Source organism: Sinocyclocheilus rhinocerous, unplaced genomic scaffold, assembly GCF_001515625.1.
Source record: "Sinocyclocheilus rhinocerous isolate Xijiao unplaced genomic scaffold, SAMN03320098_v1.1 scaffold138, whole genome shotgun sequence".
Classification (NCBI taxonomy): domain Eukaryota; kingdom Metazoa; phylum Chordata; class Actinopteri; order Cypriniformes; family Cyprinidae; genus Sinocyclocheilus; species Sinocyclocheilus rhinocerous.
Window position 1 is genome coordinate 905,644 of NW_015635519.1, and position 6,000 is coordinate 911,643.

The 6,000-nt window shown below is 35.3% G+C and overlaps 1 protein-coding gene across 1 annotated transcript in view; it reads left to right on the top strand.

Moving 5' to 3' along the window:
* LOC107746956 (homeodomain-interacting protein kinase 3-like) overlaps positions 1 to 6,000 on the top strand; it is a 37,645-nt gene that overhangs the window by 370 nt on the left and 31,275 nt on the right. The window lies entirely within an intron of this gene.

The following is a 6,000-nucleotide window of genomic DNA, read 5'->3' on the forward strand; positions in this document are numbered from 1 at the left end:
GTGAACTGTCTATGGAACAGTCAAAACCAAAACGGATGATCACATCGGCTGTGTGTCAAATCCTAGTGAGCTTCCTACATAGACTTATTTTGGGCATCAAAGACGCGTTGCAAAGTGCGATTATTACCTATGATAATGCGAATGTTTTTAATTTGAATCGATTTATGGACATCATTCGTGCATCCTGTGTAGGCAGACAGCTTTTCCTAAGATTTGACATACAGTAAATTGAGATACAGCCTAACTTTGGTATGTAATCAGTACGAAAGATCGATGCATAAATAGATAGGCATGCATGCATATGTGTATACTCAGTTGCTTGTCATTTTGAAGCAGTTCAAATTGTGCATTTAGTTGGAAATGTATTAATGCATTAATAATTTTAGTTCAACACTCTTGTTATGTAATGAAAGTTACTGTAGCGTGCTACTGTTCCAGCAGTTTTAAGATGAAGCAACCTTTGGTCTTTAACAGCCCAGATATTTCTTAGCTGTTGACCAGATCAAGAGTTTAGAGGAAGGTAAATACTGTGAAAAAGTGGGTTACTTAGGATGTAAATATGAAGGAAAAAACAAGTAAATAAATAAAAGTAAGTAATGAGAAAAGAGAACTGAGTTCCCTTGGAAAAGCTGTTGTCCTTAACAGAGTGCATAAGGGATACTTTTTAAAAGTGCTAATTGAGGTTGTTTTGAGGCAGCATGCATCTGCAGTGGAATAGGTCAAATGTTAAATAAAAATAGACTTGTTTACTATGCATGAGAAAAAATCATGTGGGGTGTTAACGTTACCCCGCAGTGCTTTGCCAAAACATTTTTTTTTTCCAATATCTGATTAAATTGAAAGCTGTTTGTCTTGTTAAAATAAAATGTAAACACAATGATGATTATTTTGACAGGAGGAATTAAAGGAATAGTTCACCACAAAATGAGGAAAATTATGTAATTCATGTCATACCCAAATGACTCTCTGTGGAACACAGACATTGCTTATTTAAAGAATGACCTGGCCTTCTTTTCAATACAATGGAAGTGAAGACCTTGGGCTCCAAAATTACTAACAGCAGTCAATTCAATTTCCCTATATTGTACTATATTTACACTGGACATATGCACTAGCTTTTTTGGGTTCATCAGAGAAGTCTGATCGGATTTGTAAGTCAGATCCTTTCAATCCAGTACAATGGATTTTGATTGATTGGCTTACAAATCAAACTGTTCACAAGATTAACAAACTGTCTTGGTGATCCAGTTACGGATGGATGTTTCAGCCCCAAAATATTATTATAAACTTGTATAATTTTCTTCTATGAAACTCAAATGGAGATATTTTGAAGAATGTTGTTAATCAAACAGTTGACTTTCACTGTGTAAAAATATCTTGTTGTGATTTGCAAGTTATACAGGTTAAAAAAAGACATGTAAGTAAATGATGACAGAACTATCTTTTTAACAGCTCACTTATCAGTGAATAATAACTTAAAATATGGTGCTTAACAGCCTAAGTGCTCATGCATATGGACGGGATATTCTTCTTAAATTACTTTACGCGTTCCACAGACGAATGGAAGTAATATTGGTTTAAAACGGCATGACGATGAATAAATGGTGACAATTTTAATTTTAGGGCTGAATGTCTTTGAGTTTTTGTAATCTGCTAGCTTTCGTTTTAAGGCGACCCTAGAGACAGACAGAGTGTTTTATGTTCCTTGTTGTATGGCGGGTAAGGCTGTTTTCACCAGCAAGGCTTTGCTTTTTCTGAAGAATGAGCTCATTTAGTGGTGGGGGAAGTTCAATAGAGGAGTCACACGATAGCCTAGCTGCCATTTGAGTTCTGCTGAGTGCAGAGACATGTCCACACCAGCGGCCCACTCCGGCCTGTGTTACCCACTGTGGTGAGGCTTGCGACCAAAATAGACCTGACTACAGTATGTGCTATGACTCCATGGAATTTACATTTTAAGAGGTTGCTCAGAAATGTCTTTTTTTGTTGTTGTTTGACTATAACCCTGTCTGTACTGTATTGTTTGAAGTATAGGAAAACTTATTTTTAATAATCATCTTGCTTTATGGCCTTGCGTTCTTGTGCATGCATTCAGTTCAGATCACTTATTGCCTTGATTTTTGACCCCTGATATGAGATCCAGCCCCTCCCACCATAAAGTAACACAAACATGGTGTTAACAGAGTTGCTTCCTTTTGTCAGTTATAGAAGGAATAGTTCATATTATTCCAAATCTGCTTTCCTTGGAATTTCAAACAATGTTTTAACTGTTTTTGCCCATGCAATGATTTTGGTGGGGCTCAAACTGGACCCCACTGATTTTCATTATGTGGCCACTATTTTTCATATTCAGATATCTCCAATTGTGTTCCACAGGATTGTATTCCCTTTAAGTCCTGGCCCTGAAATCTTTGACAGTTTCTTGAGCTGCTTCATTATTTGTGCTTGCCAAGTATGACAGTTATTGTCACTTCACTTGGGGCTAGGGATTTGAACGGATAAATATTGAATTTTATGGTAAACAATGCATACCACAGACATCGATGCTAACAAATCATGAAGCTTGTAGATGAGAGGTATGCTATTACTATTAACCTATTGGATGTAGGTTTTTCACCTGGAAGATGATCAAATTAATATTTGCAGGACCATTTAAAATTAACTAGTAGAGGATGTAATTTAAGAATTAAAAAAAAGAAAAAAAAAGTGTGGAACAACACGAGTGTGAATAAATTATGACAATTTTCTATCCTTTAACTATCCCTTGAAATGGTGAAGTTACATGTCTTGAGATTAGTGCTGTCAAACAATTATATGCGATTAATCCATCCAAAATATAAGTTGTTGTTTGCATAATATGTGTGTGTGTGTGTGTACACTGTGTATTTTATTATGTATAAATACAGACACATGCAGTATATATATTGAAAATATTTACATGCATATAATTTATATTATACAGAAATATATATTTAATATATAAACAACACATTTTTCTTAAATATATACATACATGTGTGACATCCAAAATATAAGTTGTTGTTTGCATAATATGTGTGTGTGTGTGTGTACTGTGTATTTTATTATGTATAAATACAGACACATGCAGTATATATATTGAAAATATTTACATGCATATAATTTATATTATACAGAAATATATATTTAATATATAAACAACACATTTTTCTTAAATATATACATACATGTGTGTGTATTTATTAGGGGTGGGAATCACCAGAGGCCTCACGATATGATAATTTTCAATATATTGCGATATTCTGCGATATACAGTATTGTAATTTATTACCTTTTTCCAACTTCAAATTATGTCCCCTAAGGCAAACTTTGACAACATCTGTTTTAACTAAAAAGAAACATTTCTCAGTTTGTTTATCTCACTTCAGTTTTATTGTTGCAGTGCAAAATGGGATTGTCAAGCAGACAAACTGACCAACACTTTCATGAAAACCTGTCATAAATGTTGTATGCACCTGGCAAACTCAACTATTTGTATTACAGTCTAATCTAGTCCACTTTAATTAAAAGTAAACAGGTATGCACTGCTGTGCTACTACAGGTATTTTGAACAGTGCAACTTGAAATTGTACTAAAAAGTTGTGCAGTCCTACAAAGCTATTATTGTCAGAGCATATGAGCAGAGCATAGCGTCACTGAAGGTAGCATTATTTTACCAGCGTTGCCCAGTACAGCTGAACTAGCCTACACCATGTTACAGCACAGAAGTGCTACTGCAAACCGGAACAAGTAGGTCTATACTGCATAGACATTTCCTGTCAGCGTGTTATTTGAGCGGACTTTGCTTTTCCGATGAGCGGTACACGAGCGGAATGCACATTCATAGATCGGAATACTGAGCGGAGCGTCAAACCGAGCAGTGACGAGGAGAGTGAAACATGCGCGCTGAACACTGCCGGGCGCGGCGCGGCGCGCCTGCGCCATATATATTATTATTATTATATGTAGCCTATATTTTCGGTGCATCCCTACTTACATCCCCTCCTTGTTTACAAATCCGAAGTAAGTCCATACATCCGATTTAAACGCGGACGGTGCTTTCCTGATAACTTTTCGCGATGCCGCCCTCTTTATTTTACTAACTTAATGCATGCTGAAGGTGAACCAGCTGACCTCACCAGAAAAAAACTCAACACCACCATCTAGTGGATTGTAAAGAAATTTATTTTATTATTCTACCAAATAGTATAATAAAAGATCGATACTTGGCGTCCGTGTATCGATACAGTATTGCCAATTTTTCCCCCACCCCTAGTATTTATATATAAAATAATAAATATACACAGTACACACACATATATTATGTGAACTAAAACTTTTATTTTGGATGCGATTAATTGCGATTAATCATTTGATAGCACTACCTGAGATATATATATTTGGTCATATTTTAGTTTGGGGACAGTTTGTGCCTCCTAATTTGCTGCTTAGTAATGGTTAGTGAGGTAGTTGTTGAGTTTAGGTATGGGGTGTGGTTAAGGGTAGTGCTGGGTGGTATACTGGTTCATACCGAATACCGGTGTTTATTTGCCCAGCACTAGTTAAGGGATCTAAAGTATGGTTACAGAATAAGGCACTAATATGTGCTTTATTGATACTATAGATAATATGCTAGTAATATGCATGCCAATAAGGAGCTAGTTAAAAGTGAGAATCGGTCCCTAAAGTGTTAAACTGTAATTGTGACCTAAAATTATGATGTTTAATACAAAAACATTCATGATATTATCCATCAAGCATATTTATGCTCCTATCCTGCTTTGACAGCATCATTATATCACTCACTTCTATACTGTTGTAAATATTCAACCAGTGTGGGTTATATCTGTCTTGGTTAACAAATTCATCACATTTGTCTTAAAGGGGTCATATGATGCGATTTCAATTTTTCCTTTCTCTTTGGAGTGTTACAAGCTCTTGGTGCATAAAGAAGATCTGTAACGTTGCAAAGACTAAAGTCTCAAATCCAAAGAGACATTCTTTATAAAAGATAACAGTCGCTTTTAGGTGCAACCTCATTTATGTGACGTAAACACGCTCACGTGCCACACTGCAGCTGTCTCGTGAACATGATCCACAGTCTTTTCAAAGACTCTTGTGCTTGTCAGGCCATTGACCCTCCTCTGGTACCTGTCTGGTTCCATAAGCAGGATGTTCCTCAGCGAACCCTAAGCTCTGATAGAAAATTCTGTATTCTTTAAGCGAGTTAAACGTTACACTAAATGTTAAATTGTAACCATTTACTTTATTGTTTAGCAAGTGCTTGAAACGGGCTTTTTAAAGTACTGTACGGGTGAAAGTTGTGGGAAGCTTATTTTCAAATGAAGAACTAGTGATTGGTTACACAGTGTGCTAACTAGACTTGAGCGCGACACAAGATTAATGCTAATCAGAGTCTTTGTCCTAACTAGGCAATGGTTTCTATTTAAGAACATACAAACCATGTGTCCAGTTCCTCTAATAATCTCAGGTACTGATTATTACCTATATAATGTATAATGTATAATGTTAAAAAAGGTTTACTTTTAGTTTGATCAGTGAACATGTATCAATGTGCATGACTTTAATAGCTAAAATGCATGGAAACCACAATGGATAACAGTTTATTCCATGACAAAGATTGTCTCTGAATACTGTATATATTTTTAATCATGTTAAAAATAATGTTTGATAACGTGTAATGTAGGACTGTAGCTATTGATTATTTTAGTAATCGAGTATTCTACAGATTATTCCATCGATTAATCGAGTAATCGGATAAGAAGTCATTTTTCTTTATTAAAGAGTAATACTAAATATACAAAAGATAATAAGATAGATCTCTTAAAATAAACAACTAATTTGTTTCCCACACAGAGGGACATGAATAGGGCTGGGTATCGGTCAAAAATTTTCGATACCGATACTTTGACTTTGATACCGGTTCCTGAACGATACTTTTTTCGATACCAATTTTATGAA